At 45.5% G+C, this 21,770-nt stretch overlaps 1 pseudogene; it reads left to right on the top strand.

Moving 5' to 3' along the window:
* The first annotated feature begins 269 nt into the window (after window positions 1–269).
* Window positions 270–3,074, top strand: LOC144783683 (28S ribosomal RNA; annotated as a pseudogene).
* Window positions 3,075–21,770: the final 18,696 nt, after the last annotated feature.

Consider the following 21,770-nt stretch of genomic DNA (forward strand, 5'->3'; position numbering starts at 1 on the left):
GAAGGGGTCTGGTGACTGATCTGCACCGGCCCAAACCCAGGGCGCCTGGCAGCATGCTGCATGTGGTTGTCTATGGTATCCCACTGGCTCCCCGCGCGTACACGCCTCAGGCGCCCACCTCCGCGGCCGGCTTCCCAGCGAGGATGAAACCCCACCAGATCGGATCTGGGGAAAGAGGGCGCGCGCTGCCGGGATGGCAGACCCCTGCTCCGGCAGGGGGATGGCCTTCCCTGGCTACCCCTTGATGCTTTGGGGTTTTCTTCCAACTACGACCTCAGATCAGACGTGGCGATCAACTGAATTCAAGCATATTACTAAGCTGAGGAAAAGAAACTAACCAGAATTCCCCCAGTAATGGTGAGTGTAGAGGGACGAGCCCAGCGCCGAATCCCCGCGCGGCGGCGGGCGCACAAAATGTGGCATACAGAAGACTGAATCCCCGGCGTTGCTCAGGGGGCCCAAGTTCTCCTGATCGAGGCTCAACCCGTGGACGGTGTTAGGTCGGTAGCAGCCCCCGGGGTGTCTTCTCAGAGTCAGGTTGCTTGAGAAAGTAGCCCAAAGAGGGTGGTAAACTCCATCTAAGGCTAAATACAGGCGAGAGATGGCTAGCCAACAAGTACCGTATGGGAAAGTTGAGAAAAACTTTGCCGAGAGAGTTCAAGAGGACTAGAAACCGTCGAGAGGTAAATGGGTGGGGTCCGTGCTGTCCACCCGGAGGATTTAACACAGCTGGAAAGTCGGTTGCCCGGGAGTTCCGGATCCCCTGAGTGGGGCCGGCACCCTGCAGGGCGCATTTCCTCTGTGGTGGTGCACCGCGACCAGTTCCGGGTTGGCTGGGAAGGCTTCTGTTCCGGTCGAGGGTGTTACAGCCCCCCTGGCAGCTGCTTCAGCATGTCGGTGGGGCCGAGGGAGATTCAACCTACTCCATGCCCTCCTCCGGGTACCGCCAGTGATCAGCGGCGATGTCGGTTACCTACCCGACCCGTCTTAAAACACGGACCAAGGAATCTAACACGTGCGCGAGTCGGAGGGCCGAGCGAAACTCAATTCTGCAAATCAATTGTCCGACCTGGGTATAGGGGAGAAAGATTAATCGAACTATCTAGTAGCTGGTTCTCTCCGAAGTTTCCCTCAGGATAGCTAGTGCCCGGAGCCCCCAGTTTTATCTGGTAAAGCGAATGATAAGAGGTCTTGGGGCTGAAACGATCTCAACCTATTCTTAAACTTTAAATGGGTAAGAAGCCTGGCTCGCTGGCATGGAGCCGGGCATGGAATGCGTGTGCCTAGTGGGCCACTTTTGATAAGCAGAACTGGCGCTATGGGATGAACCGAACGCTGGGTTAAGGTGCCCAATGCTGAAGCTCATCAGACCCCAGAAAAGGTGTTGGTTGATATAGACAGCAGGACGGTGGCCATGGAAGTTGGAATCCGCTAAGGAGTGTGTAACAACTCACCTGCCGGATCAACTAGCCCTGAAAATGGATGGTGCTGGAATCTCTGGCCCATACCGGGCCGTTGCCGGTGCTGAGAGCCACGGGGGCTAAGCCGCGACAAGTAGGAGGGCCGCTGCGGTACGCATAGAAGCCTGGGGCGAGGGCCCGGGTGGAGCCACCGCAGGTGCAGATCTTGGTGGTAGTAGCAAATATTTAAACGAGAACTTTTAAGGCCGAAGTGGACAAGGGTTCCATATGATCAGCAATTGAACATGGGTCAGTCGGTCCTAAGAGATGGGACGGGAGATGGCCTCCTTTGCCCCTGGCCGATCGAAAGGGAGTCGGGTTCAGATCCCTGAACCCAGAGTGGCGGAGTGGGGCGCTCTCGCGGCGTCCAGTGCGGTAATGTAAACCAACCCGGAGAAACTGGCGGGAGCCCCGGGGAGAGTTCTCTTTTCTTTGTGAAGGGCAGGGCGCCTTGGAATGGGTCTGCCCCAAGAGAAAGAGTTGCGGTTCCGGCGGTGTCCGGTGAGCTCTCACTGGTCCTAGAAAATCTGGGGGAGATGGTGTAAATCTTGCACCGGGCCATACCCATATCCGCAGCAGGTCCCCAAGGTGAACAGCCTCTGGCATGCTGGAACAATTTATGTAGGTGCAATTTATAGATGCGCATTTTTATAGATGTGTGCTTATAATAAGTTATATACAAAGTGTACATCATGATTATTGAAATATCTTGAATGAAGAATAGGTCTAAAATAATTACATACACATAATCACTACATATTGCATTAATTATTGATGTCCTGCTAATAAGACTTAATTTCACAGGCCTGTTTGTAGACAATTTTTATATTGTTGGAATAGTACTGCAGGGTGTACTATCTCTGGCCTATACGTGATCCCAGTTCCAATGAGAACAGCTTACAGTGTGGCTGTACTCTGGAGCAAACGAATGTTGTATTGTAGGAAGCAAATCCGATTTGACGCTGATGGGCAGCATAATAACCCAGAAAGAGCCATCGCTCGGTGGTACAGACAGCCAAAAGCCTTGTCATCTAATTAGTGACGAGCATGAATGGATGAACGAGATTCCCACTGTCCCTAGCTACTATCTAGCAAAATCACAGCCAAGGGAACAGGTTTGGCAGAATCAGCGGGGAAAGAGGGCTGGATGAGCTTGACTCTAGTCTGGCACTGTGAAGAGACATGAGAGGTGTAGGATAAGTAGGAGGCCCTCGGCCGCAGGTGAAATACCACTACTCTTATTGTTTTTTCACTTACCCAGTGAGACGGGGCAAGCCGACGTTGGGCTCTCGCTTCTGGCTCCAAGCGCCCGGGGCCCACCGGGCACGACCTGCTCCAGGGACAGTGGCAGGTGGGGAGTTTGACTGGGGCGGTACACCTGTCAAACGATAACGCAGGTGTCCTAAGGCGAGCTCAGGGAGGACAGAAACCTCCCACGGAGCAGAAGGGCAAAAGCTTGCTTGATCTCGATTTTCAGTATGAATATAGACCGTGAAAGTGGGGCCTCACGATCCTTCTGACTTTTTGGGTTTCAAGCAGGAGGTGTCAGAAAAGTTACCAAGTTGGTGCTTTACTTTTTAAACAGCTCTAGCCTTGCACGCACTGAACTGAATTCAGCTGAAGCCGGCCTGCCATACATAATTATTTCGACCTTTTGTGCTCTCACTGCAGTACCACGGCAAGTGACAACATTGTTTATTTGCTCCCCAGGCCGCCCAAGACAGAAAATTGAGTAATTAACTGGGCGGTGCGAGCGGGCGGAAGTTATGTTTGTAAGTTTCGTTTTGAAAGCCCCCACTCCTCGCACCGCCGCCTGAGCCTCTCATTATGAGGCCCTGCTGTGACTGTCCGGACAAGGCTGCTTAGACTTAGAGGCTCCCACTCTGGAGACCACGGGGCTCCTGCCCCTGGACCTACTGCAGCTGCTACTATCATGCTGCAGTGCAAAGCAAAAAAAACAGACGGTTTTGAGGACAGTGACACTGACACACGAACAGCGCTGGTGAAATAAGAAGGGCCAGCCAGCATCCACGCTGCCAAACAGTCAGCCACCCTTCAAAGGGGTTTTCTCCCAGCAGGATGGCTGCCACATCCATGTGGAATAGCTGGCACAGGAACAAAGCTTGGCCCCGGAAGACTCTGATCCATCGAGGTCAGGTGAGTTAAAATAATCTTAGATTTAATTATATTATTATATTTAGTGTGAACGCATGAGCCAAGCATTTCACACCTCCTGTTGGTTTTATCAACAACCTTGTGGCGTGTTCTATTTTCTTTTGATTGCTGAAGTGCTTCCATGTCCGTCCATTAAGCAGTTCAGCAATTATTATTATTATTATTATTAAAAAAAATTTATAGAGCGCGTAGTCACCCTAAGGTATCCCAGCGCTGAAGATCCCTACTTCTGTGGGTTCGGCGTCGGAGAGGGGGGAGGACAAGATTCAGAAGGGGAGGGTTAAAAATTACGGAAACAGATGGGCTTTGAGCCGTTTCCTGAATCGTAGGTAATTGGGTTCTTTTCTCAGGTCTCGGGGAAGAGCATTCCAGAGGCGTGCAGTATGGACCGAGAAACGTCTTCCACCCGAGCGGGCTTTCTTGAATCTGGGCAGGATGATAAGGGATTCAGTGTCTGATCGAAGGGATCTGGAGGCTTTGTAGGGCTTTATGAATTTCCTAAGAATAGGAGGGCCTTGATTCTGCAGTAGCTTATGCGCTAGGCAAAGGACTTTGAAAATCACACGTTCCCTCACTGGGAGCCAGTGGAGGAGCTTCAGAGCAGGTTTGGCTGAAGCTCTGGCCGGGGTGTTGGTGAGGATCCGGGCCGCCGCAATCACAAGACAATAGAATAGACCAGTAGGAGCTGGGAACTGCTTGGCTCATGCGTGATCGATGCAGCAGGCACAGCCTCTTGCTGACCTCACTATGTTGGCAGCACAGCACTGGATGCTAGGCGTGCATTCAGTCGGGGCTTCTGGGGTGCACTTAATCAGGACACTTCTTCACTTTTCTTCCAGAGTTGAGTGAAGAGGCTTCCATGTGCAGACTATTTTGGTGCTCTCCAGAACACCAGGCAGCTGCTGCAGATTGAAAGCAAGACTGAGTAATTATGATAATTTATTTGCAGGCAACTGAGCCTGCAAATAAATAAATAAACTGCATGTGCGCTGGAGCCTCTCACATCCTGTTGGGACAGTCATTCCTCACAGTGCCCTTCCATTTCTGGTACTATGCAGCAGTTGTAACCCTATGAGCGCTGGCACATTCTGAGTGTGTATGAATATAAGTATTGGGGAGTGTGGAGCCTAAACCTGGTTGGGAAGTTGGTGACCGTGGCCGCGACAGAAAGGTATATTAAATATGCTGTCTCAGCGCTTGATTTGAACTGGCTGGTGCAGGTGGGGCCCACCAGCACCTATTTTTTGGGACTGTTACATATTTTTCTTAATCAGACTTTCACCCAAAGCAGAGAGATGAAAACATAAAAACAGGAAAGAAAGAGGAAGAGAAATATGAAAAAAACAGTGACACAGGAAGAAAGCAGTAACAAAAAAAGAACATGCATGAGTTAAGGGAAAGGGGTGACAGGTGCTGGATGAAATAGGCATGATGTGTAATCAAGAATAAGTAACATTGCTATGCGGCATCCCCAATATTCATTCTGCCACCTACAGGATTTGAGCAAAACTTTGTGCACCAGCACTTACTGTTTTACAAATTAAGCACTGCGGCACACTGCATCACATATCACTTTTGCGCGCCCAGGCATGGGGGGTCGGTGGGCCAGGCTGTGACTAGGAGTTGCTGTGTCTGTGAGAGGTGTCCCGCCCTGGGGAGCTGACCAGACCAACAGCATCAGCGCAGTCAGGCATGTGGTCCGGATGAGTTTATTTTGTTGCTCTGCGGGAGGTGTGTGTCATGCCGGCAGCTGCTGGAAGCAGAGCATGTCTGCACTATGAAGCAGGAGCGTGAAACCACCACATGCCTGCACTGTGCATGTTCCTGGTCAAAGCTCTATGCTACAGTCGCTAAAACACATTATCATCTCTCATCCACATGCAAAATGCTCTCAGGTACGTGCATCTCTCGCAGACCAGTGAACAGCAGCTTCATGCATTGAACACATGCAAAGCTCCGAACCACGTGCTCTAAGGCTGCCTCCGCCAACACATATGCTTTGGAAGGTGGTTTGCACTATTTTGAATTCGGAGGCCTAGTCACAATGCTTTCCTGGATGTCTTTCAAAATGATGACTGAAAGACGCTGTGAAAAGGGAGTGCCTCACACAAGAAGGGAGGAAAGGGAGCTCAGGTCCTCCAAGCACAATAGTACTAAGTGCAATGTCTCTTTTTTAAAGCTATATTATAGACTGATAATAACACTAATAGTCAAACTAAATGGCATATGTTTGTTTAATTATTTGAATTTGGATTTGCACTGCTCTCCTTCCTTTTTCTAATGTTCTTGTTCAATCACTTTCCACTTCCTTCCTCCTCCGTCTCTAGCGCATGGACGCACACTTTTTTTAATCGAATACTTTCTGTATTTAATTATTTTTTGGTTCTTCCATCTCTGTCATTTTCTAAGCAATTCAGATGTGCATGTTGATTTGTTGAACCCTGCTCGTGCTTGCAAGCATTGACCGCATGCTGAGAACACCAATACTCCATTTGACTTCATTCAGTTAACTGCAACATACTTGGCTTTCCACATCATATAGGACAAAAGACCAGCTGACTAGAATGGTCTTAAATTGAGGTGCAAACCCAAGGGGAACCATAGTGTTTATTGAGCAGCGAGCTGCTCAACGGAGATCCACATGAAGTGCTGACATTCTGTGAAACAAGGGAGATAGACCTTCCAAGTAGGAATGGCATGCAATCCTGACCTAAAAAAGTAAAAATACATCTCCTTTTCAACATTGGCTCTCCTACATTCCTTTTGGGATAGGGACAGTAGAACACCCAATGCTTGCTACTGTTATGCTGCTTCATGTCAGCCACCATCTTGCATGGAAGCTCCCATATTTCAACTGTCCAAGGTCGACTAAATTAATCTTTGCCACCATGTGCTAGTTTTCTAGTACTTGAGTCAGCAGTACCAGTTGAGGATGTGGGTGAATCAACTAAAGTAAGTGGGGGGAGCCACTGCTAGAAGAGGGTGGGGCCACTGGAAGAGGGTGTGGCCTCCCAAAAAATGTTTAGCACCTGCACTTCATATTTTAGAAATTAAGCACTGCCACAGGGATTACTTGCTTGTGGCAGCCAAGCATTCATAGCGACGTCGCTTTTTGATCCTTCGATGTCAGCTCTTCCTATAATCGGAATAGGGAACTAATAGGGAACGTGAGCTGGGTTTAGACCGTCGTGAGACAGGTTAGTTTTACCCTACTGATGATGTGTTGTTGCAATAGTAATTCTGTTCAGTACAAAAGGAACCACAGGTTCAGACATTTAGTGTGTGTGCTTGGCTGAGGAGCCGATGGTACATAGCTACCATTTGTGGAATCATGACTGAACGCCTCTAAGTCAGAATACCCCCTAAACCGTAACGATACCGCAGTGCTGTGGAGCCTTGGTTGGCCTGGGATAGCGGGCCTCTCTCGGGGGGCCGGTGCATAGAGCCGCTCACTTCGGGACCGTAGCGCGGATGGAAGGGGTCCGCCTCCATCGCCCTTAGTGCACCACATGTTCGTGGGGCACCCGGTGCTAAATCATTCGTGGACAACCTGATTCTGGGTCAGGGTTTTGTAAGTAGCAGAGCAGCTACCTCGCTGCGATCTATTGAAAGTCATCCTCTGAGCCAAGCTTTTGTCTCTCTGTGCATGGACACCCGCGGACACCCTCCTCTACCACACCCAGGGGTGGGTCCCTCTGCTGCTTATGGTCGGAGCCTTTACAGCTGCATCGTAATGGGCCGTTCTGTTTCCTTTCCGACTGCCTCATTACGATGGAGGTGGTCTGAAAGGAAACCTGCCGGTGATTCCGCCTGGCTTCTCACTGGCTCAGAGAGCCCGTCCACCAGTCGGACGCTGGGTAGTATTCTCAAGGGTGGACCTTTCCACCCTTGAGATTACGATGACGGTTTCCGACATGCTTTCAATGTTGGCCTGTTTGACATGGAAAACATCTCAGAAAGCATGTTTTGGGACCCCAGAAAGCCCCCCTTGGGTGCACGGCCTCCAGTTGGAGGCCGAGGTGGCACCTATGGTGCCCCCCTGTTGATCCCTGGACCCCATAGCAGGCAGCTTGGGGTGCCTGCCATGGGGTGCAGGGATGAACCGCACCTCCCATTTTACTATGGGAGCATGCATTATGGCCAGTTTCTAACTCATTCCCTCTGAGACCTTGTGACGTACAAGCCTTTGGGTCATCCTTGATGCAAACTGGAAACAGGACTTTCTTCATGGTCTTGATCGGAACAACAACCTGTCACTATTCCAAAAACTCACTGACTTTCACTCTTCAAAGACCTGTGGAGTTGTTCTGAGCTCCACTCTGCGGCTTTGGTGGCATGCCTCTTCAGGTATGGGAGACTTTGTTTGCACAACCCAGGCACTTCTCCTTGGGCAGATTTGCCCAGTGCTGCTGCATGAAGACTCTTTTTAATTACTTCTGGTAAGCAGACAACTGTTTCTTGCATCTAGGCCGCTTTGCTTCAGGCCTCTCTATGCACCTGATTATACCTGGTTTATCTCTGCCTTGTAACACTTATAATCACAGCATTATCTTGCACTTGTCTGTCGCTTTGTACTTTTTGACACCAGGTTTTTCTCTGCTTTGCGGCACTTGTAATTGCACCGTTGTCACTCCATACCACGTATAGCTCTATGTTGTGTAGTAGTGCAGTACCTTCATCTATAGCCTGACCAACAGGTTCTCTACCAACGATGTGTAGAATCTTTGTAAATGCTCTTGTTTTTCAATTGCTTCACAGTGGCCTGGTACTGAGCTTTGACTCCACATGCAATCAGTGTTGATTCCGTACTTCGATGACAGCACACGTGGCACACACGAGAAGTTTGCTTGGACCATGGCAAACCTCCTGAGAGAGCACTGTCAATCTTTGGATTACTTATCCCCTATCTCATCCCCATTTCTAGCGTCTTCTCAGCCGGAGTACCCAACAATGACTATGCCACACATGGTGCTTGGTATCACACATCTTTATTCATCTGCGTATAACTGCAAACTCTACTGCAAACTCAACATTCTAAAGCAGTCTTCACTGCAATACACTCTATTCATTTTGTCATAGCTCTACTGAGTTTATTAGGAGCCACAAGAGTTCCGTCTTTGTTAACTAACATCCACCATCCATTTTAGATTAAACAATGCTGCTGCCTGAAAGATTAGCTGCCTGCAGTCTTTGTTGGATCAGTGTTACGTGTGATGGGTACACTGCACCCATAAAATCCAGCTCTGCAATACTTAATGTGCATACTGTAAGTTTCTATAAGTGTCCTCACTTATTCTGAAACCCTGATCAACATCCTGCCATGTCCAAATGTTCCACACCCACCACTTCTAAAAGTAGGTAGAGAACATTACTCCTGACGGGAGGTTGTTAACCGAGTGACTCATGGCGGCCATCTGCAGCTCTAGGAATAATCAGCACCGCTTTTCTGAAGTGATTACATTTCTATCGAAGAATATAAGCTTCCATACAGTTGTGTGCACTGTTTTTTAAAAAGTCATCAGGTTCCGTGGCCGCGCCGACCTCCACAAATGATGAGAGTCAAGGTCACAGAGATATGACGCTCATGATTTGTGGCTGTCAAGGGAAATGACTGCGGCTGTTTAGAGCGTCCATTTTCCCACACAATGCTTTTGCTAATTAATGCTCTCCGGCGGCGCTGAGCAAGAATGGGCATGTCTAGTAGCGTGCAGTGAGGCCACTGACCAAACATGAGTGGGCACAGAGAATGGAAACAAAAATGAATGTCTGATGGTCATATCAATAACAACCTAATGAGTTTATCTCCCCTTAGAGAGAATGAACAATATGAAAACATTTTAGAGCTAAAGAAACCACCACATAACAAAAAGCGGAATTTAAATCAGAAGCATGATTTCTCAGAGCCCCTTATACTTGGAGTATTGCCAGTGCTTTGAATGGAAACCTAAAAAGCTCAGATACTCACTAACCAAGTACCTGTTTGCTACCAGAAAGCACAGGTACTTTCCTATTAAAAGCATTGCACCAGCGCTGAGAACTTGAAGTGCAAATACTAGGGGCCTCATTTATAAGGTTTTGTCGTACGATAGCGCCGTAGGCCTTCCTACTGCACTTCCCTACGTCAAAAGAAAAGGGCAGGAATGCTCCGTATCTATGTGATATGGCGCTTTCCTGTCCTTTTCACCTGCTCCAATGGGCTGCCGTACGCCAATGCAGGCACCTTTGCACCATGGTGCAAGGGTGCCTGCGTTGCGGGGATGATTGTTTTTGTACAGGAAGGGAAATCTTTCTGTACAAAAATAATCACAAGAGGCTTTTTTCTCTTTCTATGTGTGCTGCAGAATGCAGCACAAATAGAAAAAGGAAAAACGAGGAGAAATAAAGATATTTCTCCTCGTTGTACTTCCCTTAGGAGGTGTAAGCTTTTGGCACTGCCTCAGATTTACGATTTCTCGTAAATCTGGGGCAGTGTCAAAAGGCCATGGATGTTGCTGGGAACTCCCCCAGCAACACCCATTGCACGCTCCTTTAACGCAGAACACTGCGTTCAAGGGACTGATATTTATCAGGCAGCATTAAGCCCAAAAAAGTGGCATAGTGCTGCCTGATAAATGTCATGCAGGCTTCTAGAACGTCTCTAAAAAATGACGTTCCGGAGGCGCAAGGGGTCTCAAAAAGTAGGCCCGAGTATCTGCCATTTTAAAGCACTGAGTATTGCAATATATTTGCCATTTCAGATAGGTAAAACCCAGCAAAGTTTTCACGTATCTGGTACCTGTGGTCACCAGTCTTGTTGAGAGCAGTGCTTTTCTGCCCCTACCTGTGTATCCAGAGCATGACTCAGTGGACTGATCTGTTTACTGCAAGGATCTGTGTTTGAACCCATTGTCTGAGGTTTGATTCCTGAAGTCGCGCTGACCCCGTTCACTTGCACGACTGATGGACCGGGAGTGGTGTTTATCCCTCAGTGGATTTTGGTGCTCCTTGCTGGACTTGTGTCTCTTTAAACACTTCTAAATGGTAAATTCATATAAAACACGTAGAACCCATGTGGTCCTACAAGAGCAACAGACAGAGAAAGGCTAAATCTTAAACGTTTACTTTCTGATCATTAGTCGTACAGAAATGAATTAATATAGTCAAATGAATGAATGAATAAACCAGAGTGCAAAGCTGAATTAATGTACAGAATCAACCAGGGAACTCAATAAAGTTCAGGTCAGCCAAATACAGAGTATAAAATGGGAGAGCAATCCAGCATGGATTCGCCTCCTAAGGTCAGTTGTAAAAGGGGTGTCTTTCACATCCAAATAGAGCCAAAAGGGTTCTGAACAACGGATTTCATACATTCAATACAGCTGTACACAGTCCCCACAAAATAAACCAATCAGAATTTAACATAGCGAAACATTTGCAAGAATAAACATCTCAAATGTCTCTCATAATTCTATAACTTTGAACTTCTCATGGCCACCACCTGAACTAGTATAATTTGTTTGATTCTGCTAAGGCAGCTGCTGTGACATGTACAAATCTACTGAAACAACATTTTAATAGTCTTGTGAAGGTCACTCATTCGAGACATGTAGATACACGCTTGTCCAGGTGATGCAGAACATTGGCACCAAATGTCAGAAACAAAATGGAGTTTGAGGCCTAAAATGTGTACAATATCTAGAGTTTGATTCTTTTTAGTGCAATGCATTTTCTTTTTGAAAAAACAAAGATAAGACCCTCGTCTGACGATTCACTAGAATCATCTCATCTTGACCTTCTAAACCGAGCTTTCAAAATTCAGAAGTCAACAGCTAGGGATTTTTGTGACTGGATTCTTTCAATTCCTTCATCTCATTCATTTCAACTCCTCTAAGTCAACATCTTTCTGTTTCTTTTTTTCTGCTTGCCGCTAACATCTTATTCCCACTCCTTGATTAAATATATCCAAAACCTTTAATTAAGTTAAGATCACACACTACTACAATTAAAATTGTTGCTATAGGTTTATTAAGTATTAGCTTGAGGATTCCTCTATATTTTCAACCACTCACCTACCTTTTCAAACCCTCTTTCAATGGAACTAGCCAACACAACTATTTCATTGCATGCTCCAGTATCCTCTAACTCCTTAACTTCATGGGTAATACCAGTTAAATTAATCACAAAGGTTCTAATCTGGTTAATAATTTTAGGAATGAAAGTACAACATTGACGTAAACGAAACATGAGACAAACTCTGCCTTCCTTTTTAAGTAACATGCCTACTGCAAGGTGGTTTTCTATGATCATAGCTCTCATAGCAGCTTTTCCCCTATTAATGACTGTTAGTGCACCTGCAGTGTTAGAAGCAAACCTATCCCCTAAGGTAGACAACCTCCTAATCTTCTCGTCATTTACAGCAACTTCAACAAAAGACATTCGAGCACCAAAATATCTCCCAGCGCGCGCAACGAAATTCGTTTTATTTATTTATATGTTTACTTACCTCTATTGGGCTGTATTCCGTACTTTACTACCCCTCACCCTGCCCCTCCCCCGCCCCACATCACCACCCGGCAGCACTCCCACCACAGGCCGCTACTGTAATCTACATATAATTTTTGCACAATTCATCTCCTGAACCGTCCCCCGAAAGCCCCTTACACTAGTTTCTAGAATTAAAGAAAAAAACGTGGACTGGATGAGTTATTGTTAACCTCATTTAACATCATTATCCTTAACTAAACCCTGCTGGGTTTCACTTCAACAATGTTTAGGCAATAAGATTACCCTTTATTTGACAACTAATAAACATACAGCCTTTGCCACTATTTACACACGTCGTTACAGGTGAGCCAGCACTCCCTGAACTCAAGAGTATCTCCCTGATATGTCTGCCACCCTGATGGGAATTTTTGCCCAAATGCTCACTAAAATGTAGATGTACACCTAGGCCCAGATTGACTAAGATTTTGTGTCGGGTGTATTCTGTTTGTGACGCAGCCCTGAGGGAAAAATCCTTTTTTGGCACTCGCTAAGCCATGTAAAGTTGATGTGCGTAGCTTTGCGTGGTTTCATAAATATAATGTAACGTAATACAGCGCAAGGTGTTGCCTTGAGTTATTATGGTGGACCATGGGCTTTCCAGTACATCCATTCATGTATTTTGACACAAACTCAGATTTACAAAGACTTGTAAACCTACGTTGGCTCTAAATGGTGCGACTACCTGACAGAGGCGTAATAAGGAGAAATATTATTGAGAGAAAAAAACACTTATGGGTCAAAATATTTAATGTACTCATGTACCTTAAGCACAGCTACTAAAAAACACAAACTGTCCGACCATCTCTTCAGACGTATGAGTATGAACGTGTAGTTACTATATGTGACAAAGGTTCCTGAGATGGAACATGCCAGATTCTGAGGGCAGAGCTTGAATATTGAGCATAAAGCACAGGCGGTACCCTGGCAGCAGCACATGAATGAAGTGTCAGATAGACATGGTTGCGAATCTGAATGCTGGTTGGCAGGGTGTGGGGGCATCGAAAGGGACACTGCTGCTAGTGGAGCGTCTCACATTTGTCTTTCCTGCTGCCACTAATATATTTGTTCAACCTGTGAGATAAAATTAAACTGCTGTTGCCTGTGCTGTGTTCCTTCTTTGTGTGTTAGGGAAGATTGCATTGCTCCTGACTGTGCTGTTCCTGTTTGGGTGAGCCTGGTGAATGCTCGCACTGCTGACTGTTCGGCGGGAAGTATAAGACAAACTTTACATTTAGGGCTCAAATCAAAAAAGGCAAACTTATTTATATGTGAGTTTACTTTTTTTGGTATTCAAGAAAAACCAATTTAATAGTAACTTTACGACTGCGGAGATTCTGACAGTTGTGGCGGACACAGGCCTTTCTTTTTATGTGGAGTTCTATTAAATTGTTTGCTTGTGAATATCGAAAAAGAGTAAAACTTACACAAAAGTGTAAGTTTAACTTTGTGAATCGGCTCATTGTGCTTAGAAGGGGAAGCAGGGCATGCACCATTTAGTGTATTTATAGGGTACATGACAGGGGATGTGCTTGTGTTGGTGCATTTTAACAAGGGATTAGATAGCCATTCTTCTTTCTTTGATGCACTGATACACCAAAAATGCAAGGATTGTGAGGAGGAGAAAGACTAGAACCATTGAAAGTGCTGTTAAGTAATAAAAATAGTTTCCAGCCTTTCAGAACTAGTGAATTTGAAGATAAGCACCACATTTTAAAAATTAAGATATTTCATGTTTGAACTCCACATATACATTTCCCACAATCCACTGGCAAAAGTGAACATTGGCATAGGGTGCGCCTGATGAACACTAATAATCCTGCCTTATTATAGATGTCATTGTATTACATTTAGTAGTGTAGCAGACCCTTTTTCGTCCTACTTGAGCAGTGTGCCCAATACCATTTCTCATAGAAAGCATAACTCAATACAAGCTTTGGGCCTTTTTTTTAACTATATTCTAAGGATTCTGAGATTTTATCACATTCTATATCTGGTCTGCTTTGCTGAAAAGTGGATGAGATCTAAGAGACCATTACTATAAGAAAATAACACATTGTTACATTTTCTACTTCTGATTGGATCATTTGTTTAATACACAATGTAATAAAATATATAATCATGATGATAGCTGGCTTCTTAATAGAAAAAAACATAATCCAGCACTTTCCACAAAGCTATCTATCCAAACAAACTACTGCCTGTTACAGTGAAGTGCAAACACCCCTTTAAAGGCTAGCTCTTGAATATGAGACTTAGGGGAAAGCCTTCTGGGAGGGATGAAAATCTACAACACGATTGTTCAAAGTAGTTTGACAAAGGTGTTGAGCAGTGCCAGCTCAGCGGAGGTATGTAAGGCCTGTGATTGCCATGTATGTTTCTCTATCGCACCGGCTGCAACTGGATGTTGCTAGCTGTAACATGCCCACTATGCCTACATGTAGGCAAGACCCCCAATTCTGAGTCCATAGCATTACTTCATGTTCAAATGTCATTGCAAAGGGGCAGGGAGTAAGACAGCACATTACTAAATTTGATGTAAGGACTGGGTAAGAGCATTCCAGGAGGTGGTGCCCCAAGGAATTTCGGAAACACCCACAAACCTAGAACTTTGTGGGTGTTCTCAACCTCCTCTCTGACCACTTTGAGATTATGTCCAGCTATTGGAAGGTGTACGTAATGTGGGTTATTATTTGTGTTAGTCTTGGCCCTTTTTGCAGGGTCATCCCAGAACCTTTTGCCTTCCTCCTGCATTTTTTCTGACCTGTTTTTGTTGGCTTTATGACTCTGGGTACTTTCTCACTGCTGATTAGTGCTAAAGTGCATATGCTCTCTGTGTAAATTGTGGTTATGGATTAGTGATTCCATAATTGCCATAGTTGATCTACTAGTCAGACCCTAGTACCATGCACAGTGTGTGCCCAGGGCTTGTAAATCAAATTCTGCTAGTGGGCTGCAGGACTGATTGTGCCACCCACAGAAGCAGCCTGTAAAATGTAACTCTGGCCTGCCATTGCAGAGCCTGTGTGCAGTCTCGGACTGCCATTCGACTTGGCAAGTGCACACACTTGCCAGTCCCTAACCTTCCTTTTTCTTACATGTTAGTCACCCCTAAGGTAGGCCCAAGGTATCCATGTGGGCAGGGTGCATTGTATGTGAAAGGTAGAACACGCTCTGATGTGTGTAGCATGTCCTTATAGTGAATTACTGCCAATTTTGTTTTTCACTATTGCAAGGCTCACTGCTCCCGTAGGATAGAATGGGTAGTTTGTTTATAACATCTTAGAAACATATCTGCCTCTGGGAACAAGGTAGAAAAATAAAGATGGATATGTCTCAACTCAGAATGTTAAAATGCATCTTTTAATGACGCTGATTTTTACATTCTGTGTTTGAAAATACCACTGTTAGAAAGTAGGTATTTTCCTGCTTAGACATCCAGTATGCCTCTGCTAGGTTTGTGCATTGCATGTCTGGCTTTGGAGTGTCAGGGGCTGGGGAGAAGCAGTGGCTTCAGAGAGCCTGATGAGACAGGGCTGGGCTGAATAAGCCTGGTCTGCACTTGGAGTGGTGGGAGGTGTAGCACCTGCACCTGAATAGGGCTGTGCCTGCCTTCCATAATGATGGCTCAGCTCCCCTGTTGTGTGTCTGGAGCCAGGGCTCACACTGACAATGGAGGTTGTTGTGCACTTGCAAAGCACCCCACAAAACTGCTTTTGTCTGGGTACAGACACTCTATGCCTTCAGAGAACAAAGGATTTTGGGTTATAAAAAGAGGGGCCCAGACCTCAGACTTTTAGATCACTTCTGGGAAATCAAGAGGAACCTTTGCCAAGGGGAAGAGCTGGAGAAGCTGAGGAGGAATACTGCCCCTATGCTGTTTGATGTCTGGGATTGGCCTGCAGTGGCTGCTTGCTGCAAATGAAAGGAGAAAAGGACTTTGCTGTTTGCTGTGTTCCCTGCTTGAGGAAGATCTCCAAGGGCTTGAAACTGAGCTTGTCTCCTGTTCTGAAGTCTCACGGACACCAAGGCTTCACCACCAGCTCCCCTGAACTTTGTTGCTGAGAGTTCTGACCTGCAAAGAGGTGCCTGCTTTTATTTTGGACCTCTAGAGACTGTTTTCTGCTGGTAGATGGAGGAATCCACACATCATACTGGATCGTCACATCGCATCGAGGCGCCAAGTTTCTCACATCGTTGGGGGACGCAGTAAGAAACTGCCGCATCACCTCTCCATACAGTAAAAAACCGACGCACCACCCATTTTGTTTGTTTGCATGACGCATCCCAGGTACTTTGTACGAAAGGTGTCCTCGCATCTGCAATTTGCTTTGAACTGAACTATTTCTACCATCTGAAAGTCATATTTTTATTACTGTATTGTGGATTTTTGTTGTTTGGTCTTGTTTTGGTTTAGATAAAGATTACTTATTTTTGTAAACTGGTGTGGTCTCTCTCTCTCTCTCTCTCTCTCTCTCTCTCTCTCTCTCTCTTTCTCGCTCTCTCTCTCTCTCTCTTCCTCCCCACCCCCCAGTTGGGTCTGCTGCCATAAACCCAGGGAGCTGGAGTCAATGACAATGGCAGGTGCCACCCAACATAGATGGATAGATAAATACAGAAAAAGAGATGTGCATATCTGTGAATACAGGTTTCAGAGCCACCTAATCTGTGGAGCCCTGCTGACAAAACTGAGAAAGAGCGGGTGATTTGTCAGTCCTTGGCCTCACCTTAGATAAATCATTGGGTGATGGGATTCATCCATGTCCAGGCCCATTTCATCACTGCTCTCTTTGGAATGATGTCAATAACAATGCAGTGCCCTCTGCATACCCATTTTAGGCTTCCAGCAGTCTCCTTTTTCTAATACTAGCATGTGCGTAGGCAGTCCTAAACACCCCTTTTAAAAATCATCACCACATGCATTGGTTAATTGAATCTAATGACGGCCACACCTCCCAGTATACACTAAAAGTCCATGATCAAAAACATGTTGCTGAGCATATTGTTATAGATCACACAGTTGCCCTAAAATATACCTGTCTTAAAGTGCTCGCTGTACAAACAGCGTATTGTTTCTACCGGTACCAGTGGCCCACCAGTGAAAAGATCACAAATTGTATTACCATGTGGTAAAGACTGTTTTCTCTCTCTCCTTCTCAGTCATAAAGCAGTTCTACATACCAACTCTTGTTTTTGCTGCTCATTTGCCATTAACTTGAGGTCCAACAAGCCTTAGAGACCTATAGGATTAGCCAAGTGCTTGTAAATACGCGGCACAGCATCCCTGATGATTTACAGTATGTCTAACAGTTCAAAACACAAAGTCTTTAAGGGGAGTACCTGCATAATTTTGTAGGCACTCGCAGCAGGCTTGTGCGTATCTACATAATGAAGTGAATACTTTTCTTTTTAGTACCGAGCCAAGTTGGATTAGCAACTAAAATACATTAAACACACATTTGAAAAAAAGAAATGAAATAGACCAAAATTGCTTATTTAAAAGTAGGTGGGGGAGTGGAAGCAATGAGGAGAAAAAGAAACACTGGCCATGGAAGCAACACAGGGGAGGGTGGGGGCACATGGAAGCAACGCAAGGAGGGTGGGGGCACATGGAAGCAACACATGTAAGGGTGGGAGCACATGGAAGCAACACAGGGAAGGGTGCAGGCACATGGAAGCAACACAGGGGAGGGTGGGGGCACATGGAAGTAACACAGGAAGGGTGGGGGCACATGGAAGCAACACAGGGGAGGGTGGGGGCACATGAAAGCAACACAGGGGAGGGTGGGGCACATAGAAGCAACACAGGGGAGGGTGGGGGCACATGGAAGCAACAAAGGGGACGGCGAGGGCACATGGACGCAACACATGGGAGGGTGGGGGCACCTGGAAATAAGACAGGGGAGGGTGCAGGCACATGGAAGCAACACAGGTAAGGGTGGGGGCACATGGAAGCAACACAGGGAAGGGGGCAGGCACATGGAAGCAACACAGAGGAGGGTGGGGGCACATGGAAGCAACACTAGTGAGTGTGGGGTCACATGGAAGCAACAAAGGGGACGGCGGGGGCACAAGGAAGCACCACAGGGCAAGTGGATGAGTTAAAGCACCACGAGGATTGGGTGAAGCAACACAGAGGGCGCAGATGGGGAAAGCAGCAATGGGTGGGAGAGGAAGGGCATGAGTTGGGGAAGCATTGAGTAGAAGCACATGGGAAAGATAGCATAGAGGGGCCGGCAAAAGGAGATGTGTGACAGAGGAACATGGAGTGCTAGCAATAGCGGCTGATGTCAGGGAAATGTGGTGGGGCAGCACAGGCGGGCCTGTAACAAAACAAACAATTTTAGAAAACGTACCTGCTGCGCTTCTACTCGCCGCTCTGGTCATCACTCTGCTTGCTACTCTTCTGCTATTCCGGGCACAGGCTGAAGCTCCCAGACTCCCCTACGGCCAATCCAGATACTGTTCTCATACCCATGAGAGCAGTGTCGTGATTAGGGGGAGCGGGCTTGTTTTGTGCTCCATCGGGAGCTGGAAGCCTGTGCATGCTGGTCTCTCCACTCTGCAACACAGAGGCTTGTCCAAACCGTCATGAACACTGACAGCAGTGCCCACCACTCTTCCTCCCCCTGCTGCAGTGCTGTGGCCCTTACTCAGCAACAGGGCAAAATATAAAATGATCATGATTTTATTTTACGTATCCCTCTGTGGGCAGGGGGTTAGGGGAGAGAAGTTCATGAAAGAGACAGCTTGAAAACAACAACGAAGGTAACCAAAAGAGATGTAAAGAGGCAATACTCAATTGGCAGGGGTAAACACAAGATTGACAACCTGGGGCATGAATAAGACGCAGGCACATTAGAGTGACAGCAGTGGGTGGGCTCCAAGCTTCTGTATGTTCTTGATGAGTCCCATTATATCTTGCAACAGACAGTGCATGTACTTTGTAGTAGACTTTGACCTAAAAATAGTGGTGCTAGGACAGCTACATTGGCAGCAGGTGACTTTCTTTAATTAGACCAAGGACACTTTCTGTCTCATACTGGTAATGAAAACAAACATCTAGTAAGTGCATTTTGCATCAGCTACAGTTACATATCTAATTGTAATTATATTTATATACTTCTTACTATCCCAGGCGAAGCATCGAATTGCTTTTCAGCGAGTAGCTGGCTACTCCGGAACCCAAAAGGATTAGTGGTGGATCAGCATAGGGAAATAGGTGTCAATTTGAGCAGTGGACATGCAAAGCTGTTAGTTGTATTGAATATCAGAATGGAAGGACAGAAGAGGGAAGAGTCTAGAAAGTGTTAGTTTGGAGATCATTGTAGCAAGATAAGGTTTGAGATGAGAAAAAGGAGAGTTGGGGGAGGGAAGCATCTCTATAAAGGGATTATGGAGATCTTAGTAGTAAAATTAGGTTTGGGATATGCCAAAGAAGGGATACATGTGGGAATAATTGAGGTGTGGTTTAAGCCAAGGAGGGATAGGGTGGAAGAGTCTAGAAAGGGTTGTTTTGGAGAGTATAGTAGTGGAATGAGTATTGGAACTTGTCCGAGAGTGGAGGTAGAGGATATATTGAGAGAGGTATAGGGTGAGACAGAGTAATGCATTGGAGAGAGTCAAAGATTTTTTTCTTTCGGTCTACCATGAGAGTAAAGTAATGCATATATAGATACATAACTACACTGAAAGGGTATATATGTATAGAGAAGATAATATTTCTACACCAAAAGCTTCCCTTGCGAAGGAAGCTTTTGGTGAATAATTTGACAGCTTGGCTCTGCTGGGGCTTCGCACCGAGACAAAGAATCACCAGGGGTCCATTGAACTGAGCCTTGCTGTGAAGGAAGATAATATATTGATATTAAAATTTGTATTGTATAAACTCAGACTTTCAAGTTTTGCTGTACTTGAAGCTAATTTATTTGTGTATTTTTATTACTCAATTTCTTTTTTATTATTGTTTTCAACTTTAATTTGCTCTTTTCCTTAATATTTCAATAGTGAAGCACTTGTTGATAAAATAGCTATGATAATATTTACATATTGTGATAGATAAATTAAATAGGAACCGATAACATCTAATCAAATAACTTATATAAAAACTATGCAGTGACTTATAAACATGTTGAGCATAGAATAATATATATATATGAATATATATATATATATATTATTTAGGTATATACATATTCCTGTGAAATCCCAAAGCATCAACATCCACAGCAGCGCAACACCAGGGCACAGACTCCAAAAGCTGATATGCAAGTAGTTAGAAGTTTATTCAAGCATCAAGGTCCAAAATATATTATATATATATCCATCCACTAATAGAAACCCGTTGTGGAGAACCCTCCCGGAAGGTAAGCCTCTTATAACTGAGGACCACAGCAGTACAACCATGCACATTGCAGCCAGTAAAAGCGTCTCAACGTGTTTCCTCTTCCCTGCCCCGAATTAACAAACAAACTGGTGCCTGTTTTCCTGAAAACAACAGCTCAGCTGATGCGTCCTTCTGGGAGGCTGAGCCTGCAATCACATGCTATTAGGGTGCTCTGCTAGCATGCAGTGAGCCAAGGGGCACTTTGAAATCCGATACATGGATATGAACAAGCACATACATACTTACTGTAGTATTCTTTTATAAAGGCCTGGACCTGTTTGCTGGGTGTCAAACCTGCGACCTTGAAGTTACACTATTCATCCAATAGGGGTCTTGACCATCTGAGCAATCTCCTCTGATTACAGTCTTTGGTGACCCAGTGCACTTACGTATTCCCCACTGCACTCACTCGCTGTGCCCCTCGATGTCAACAGCAGGCTAGAGTGCCAGAGGCTGATGATTACGCTAAATTTAGTCCTTGCCTTTCCTTCCAAATTTAGCACTGATGGCCTGCTGAAGGTGATTGAGGGGAGTAAACACTTCAAGATTATACTTACAATTTAGTCATGTTTAAAAGACCACAGACTCTGAATTCCAGTTTATGGATTTTATTATAAGGCCAAAAATAATTGAATATAAACACATCTGAGAATCAGCGAATATAGGTACATAAAAATCTATACAGAGCTGAACCTAATACAATTAATTGGGCACAGAAGACATAATGTAATGAACTTCAAAATCAAAATGCAACACAGAATTGAGGCTGAATCCAAAGACCTTTTCATTAGGAAGGAAATCATAAGTTATCTTTCCCAACACTATTCTCATTGAGGATCCTGCCTATGCCCCCAATATCATTTCCCAAAGGTGTCAGCACGTGTAGATTTCCTAAGAGGTACTCACGTCAAAAGGGTTAAAATAGCATAAAGATATGGAGCTCGCTCTTAGGATGCTCCTTCTCCTCTAAAAATGTAGAAGTCTGATCTTCTGTCCCTGCGCATCATTCAAAAAGAAAAAATTCAGCCCCGCTAAATGTATCAAATGACAAACTGTTTCACTTGCAATATTCCCTAGTAGCTTCCCATTGATTCTTTAATTAAGTTATTCTTGTCTTCCAGTGGCCTTGAGGTTCAGATAGGCCAAGCACGGAAGGCTTCCTTCCTTCTCACCTTTCAGACTCTTCAAAGACATTCCGGTTATCTCCTTAAACTAAGAATGAAAAGGTT

Source organism: Lissotriton helveticus, chromosome 9, assembly GCF_964261635.1.
Source record: "Lissotriton helveticus chromosome 9, aLisHel1.1, whole genome shotgun sequence".
NCBI classification, from domain to species: domain Eukaryota; kingdom Metazoa; phylum Chordata; class Amphibia; order Caudata; family Salamandridae; genus Lissotriton; species Lissotriton helveticus.